Consider the following 4,386-nt stretch of genomic DNA (forward strand, 5'->3'; position numbering starts at 1 on the left):
AGAACGATGTATGTACCTTTAGGCAACATTAGTTAATCTATTAAGAGTGATGTTTTATGTTACTAGGAACATCGCTTTTCGTTAGTTGAAACGATGTCTAGTAGTTTTGTAGACATCATTTTTGGGTGACATTTCGATATGTTCATAATCATGAGACATCAGTCCAGTTTTAGGTACTGATTTGTAATCTCTGAATTGACATCGTTTTCTTTGATATTAGTGTTTTGTTTCCCATTTATATACATTAGTTCATATATATAAGAATGATGTGAAAATAATCATCTAGCTGGTGGTGGTTGGAAAAGATCTAGAAATACATTTCTCATCATCCAAAAATTGGGGCTTTCCATTAATTTTCTCATCTTCATTCATGATTCTACATAATTCACAAAAATAAAACCCCAAAACCTACAAAGGCTAGCCCATAAACATAATAGCAACCAACTATATCAGTTCTACATATATACACCAAACTTTCCTTCAAAGCAAAAACTAGCTAGCCTTACTCAAAAATTTCTTCGTAGCCACAAGTCCTACACCCAACTCTGTATATAATCAGCCACTTCAATGCACACCTCGTCAATTTGAGCTTGGCTATATGATTTGCGTGTCTTTACCGCCCACTAGAAATGTATTAAAGAACATAAGTCACAATGGGGCTAAACAAGCTAATACTTAATTAAACCAAAATGTTCTTCATAATAATGCATATGCCACTAAACTATCAAAGGAAAGCTAATTAGCATGACAATATAGCTAATTAGCAAATATACCCCCAGTTCAAAGTTTCAACTTCTCAGCCACAAGCAGGTTCCAAATGATTCAAAGGCTCACTAAAATTAATAATCAAATTCTCAGCAATCTATATAATTTCCTAACTCTACAAAGCATTACCAGCTATATATTCAATCCAAAATGCATGAAGATCACCTACAAATTCTTATTTTCATACTCCTAGATGCAGGTAACCATCAATATTTCCAAAGGTAACGAGTATATAGTACCTGTCTCAATCACAAAAGTTGCAAGATCTTCTTTGTCTTTGGATCAATGGCATTGATACTGAAAATATAATAATTAAAAGTATAAGGAAAGGAACCACAACTATAAAGATCTCAATCTATAAACAAATTAAGGATCATGACTTACCCATGGATACGAATGATAAACGAAAGCTTAGACTCTGGCTTGACATAGAATCCTCCTTTCAGCCTTGCTTCATGCTTCAACCGAACCAACTCATTGTCCTATATAATGCACACAAGTAGTATGTTAACATGAAGAATAGACATAGAGGGCAACTCAATTCAAAGCAGAGTGAAAATTAATATAATAAATCAAATAGTATTATCATATACTTTAAATTTGTAATGAAACGTACTTACATCTAGAGCCCTTTGAGCTTCTCTCTCTATCCAAATGATGGCATGATCTGAAGTGGCATTAAAGAGAGGAATTGAAATCTAAGTTTCTAGATTTAGTCAAGCAGATATTTGCCAACGTTAATTTATTTCAAATGAACAACACTTGCAAGGCTTTCTCTCAACAATATGACAGAGACGACCAGGTGCATACAGCCTCCTTGGATCTTTAAGCATCTTCTTATCAGGTATACATGTGTCCCGCATACATCTTAGGCATAGTAGACACGGCAAACTGTAAAATAAATCCAACTCTCATAATACAGTGAAAATCTAGATACGTAAGGGCAGAAAAATGATGTCATCACTTAATTAAGTCTTGTTATACTAGTCTGCCCACTCCTAAAAGTAAAGTCTCCATTAACCCCTTTCTCAGATTGAACAGTTTGATGGTGCAGTGACTAGTGATATATATTAGCAACACAAAATGATATTGTAAAGGGAATTTTAGTTTCTATCTTGTTCTGCACTCTAGTATTATCTTTACTATCCATCAGCTCAAAGAAACAGTTGAAGACAGAGGATAAGACGTAATCATACCCGAAAAGTGACTTGAAAATGTCTTGAGTTTAACGTCTCTCAACAGATGCAGCAGCATGAAGTGCATTAGACAAATCTTTTCTCATTTCTTCAACCTATTTGATGGCATTTTTTATGGTCTGATCACGGTCAAGTACAAGTGAGGGCATTATTTTCTCTTCTTACAATTCTCTTTTAGCATCAGCCCACTGCCTCTGACAAGGAATATCATAATTTCAAGTTGTTAACACCCAAACAATAGTCCTTTGAATCTCAATAATATGGTTCCAATTCAAAAAGGTAATAACAAAAATTCAAAACAACAATAACTCAGTTCAATTAATCAACCAGGAAGTACAAAAAACTTATGGACCAACACTAAGCACCCTGCACATAAAGAATACCAAAGAATGCACACCTTATATGTCCTGTATACTCTTCTTCTTTTCTCTTCTCGACAGCTCTTGCCTCCTGTAGTCGAATGAAGATACAAAATTAGAAACAAAATGACATGCAATTATAAGAACGGGCAACATGTTACAAATTATTCTGTTTTATTTCTAAGGGTGGGTCGTAGAAAGAAATGTGTAACTATTGCCACTTTAAGAAAACCAAACACATGCTTTAATAATGTAAGATAGTTGAAGTTCATCATTGGACATGAACCAAAATACTCACCGTGAAAAGGTAGAGGCATCAGAATGTTTCGGTGCAGGCCTTTCCTCAGTCACTTCCTTGTGTGAACCATTCGAACTTCTTAAAGACAGTTCCAATCCAAAGTGCTTCATACCATCATCTTTTCTGTTAGAACTTCCAACGTTGCAGTTGGGCCAATTGTCAAAGGTGCAAAGCAAGTCCCTAACCCCAACTAACGGTTCAACCTCATATTGGAAGCTGTGAGTTCCACTAGCAGTTTTAGCTTTTTCTTCACAAATTTCTGCTTGGATACCTTCATCTTGAACCATTGTTTTAGCAGAAACATTTTCCTCTCTCAGTCTTGAGGCAACTAAGTTAAGGGCTTCATCCAAAGGTACAATATCTGACCCAAATGTACTTGAATTCTCTGCAACCAGTGATTGTTAGATAGGCCTTGCTAAAATTACTAGGGTAAAAACAAAAACTCCAAAGAAATAATCAAGGGGGAAGCAAGACATATCACATACCTTTAGTTTCACTCTCATGCACAACAGATTCATTGTCCAATCTATCGCAATCTTCAAGCATTTCAATATATGTATTGCTCAAATTAGAAGCACTGCCATACTTTAGCTGCGATATATCCTGCATTTTTTTAATGCATGCACTTTCAGCTTCCAAGTAAGGAGTTATACAGGAGTTCTGCACAAGAGGTAGCAAAACATGCAATCTGCATATGAGACCTATCTAACAACCTATTCTAGAAGCAGGAATATATCTCGAGCTATAAGCAACCTCATGAACATGTGCTGGCTTCATATATCTAACAACCTATTTCTTTTTCTTTCTCAACTGTTATGAAATAAAATTGACAACTTAAAATGGGGAACGGCCTTTGATACTGGTGATTCAGAATTGACTTTAAATCATTGATTATTTTTTCTTGATGTAGCATATCGAATCTCAGAAACTAGCCGAAGTTAACAATATATTTCATCATTCTCAATATACAACTATAACATCCTTCATGTCAGAAGTACAACTAATACCCTTGACTAAAAGCAAGATCACTCTGTTATAAATAGACTTACTTGGGCATCACTTGCCAAAACAGACCACAAGAAACACTAATTAGTTAAAGACTATACAACCATTAAATTCAAACAAATACAGAGAATGAATAAAAAAGTTACTGAAATAGCAGAGCGAAAAAATCTAACTTACAGTGTGCCTTCTCCACACATGTTGCCAAAATTAGAAACAAAACTCCAGCGATACAATCAATAACAGTGCAAAACCCAAATAATGAATTACATTACAGAAAGATTAAACATACCTTCTCACAAGCCCTTGCTGATGGCTGCCCATCGCTTGTTTACTTAACTTCAACCTAAGAAAACCATCCGAAATCAACACCAACCCAATTAATTCTTCACATCATTCCATCTTACAAAACACCACTTTCACTATGCATAACAAGACTCATCACTAAAGCACTGAAAACCGAGACTTAGACACTGCTAACCATCAAGTTTTTCCTTTAAATGGAGTATAAAATCTAACAAAAGCAACAAAACTAGAACTTTAAACATTAGTACAAATCTTAAAGAAAAAAAAGACAGCAGAAAAGTGTACAAGAATCATTACCCAATATCAAGAACAGGGGAAGCTATTATACACAATGAAGCACCAGCCTGAGTTGTCGAAATGGTGAAGATGATGCAAAGAGTGGGAATTTGGAGACATTTGAATCGTACAAATATGGGGTACGGAGGAGCATCTTCCATCGTTCTAGATTGCTACTCTGATT

General features: G+C 35.1%; 1 long non-coding RNA gene across 1 annotated transcript; it reads right to left on the minus strand.

The window, feature by feature from the left end:
* Positions 1 to 400: 400 nt before the first annotated feature.
* Positions 401 to 1,471, minus strand: LOC121051128. Its single transcript, XR_005805221.1, has 3 exons — positions 1,386 to 1,471; positions 1,150 to 1,247; positions 401 to 623 (listed from the first exon to the last, which is right to left on the minus strand). It is a non-coding gene; the product is annotated as an uncharacterized LOC121051128 (long non-coding RNA).
* Between the last annotated feature and the right edge of the window lie 2,915 nt (positions 1,472 to 4,386).

The sequence above is a fragment of the Rosa chinensis genome, chromosome 2, assembly GCF_002994745.2.
Source record: "Rosa chinensis cultivar Old Blush chromosome 2, RchiOBHm-V2, whole genome shotgun sequence".
Taxonomy (NCBI): domain Eukaryota; kingdom Viridiplantae; phylum Streptophyta; class Magnoliopsida; order Rosales; family Rosaceae; genus Rosa; species Rosa chinensis.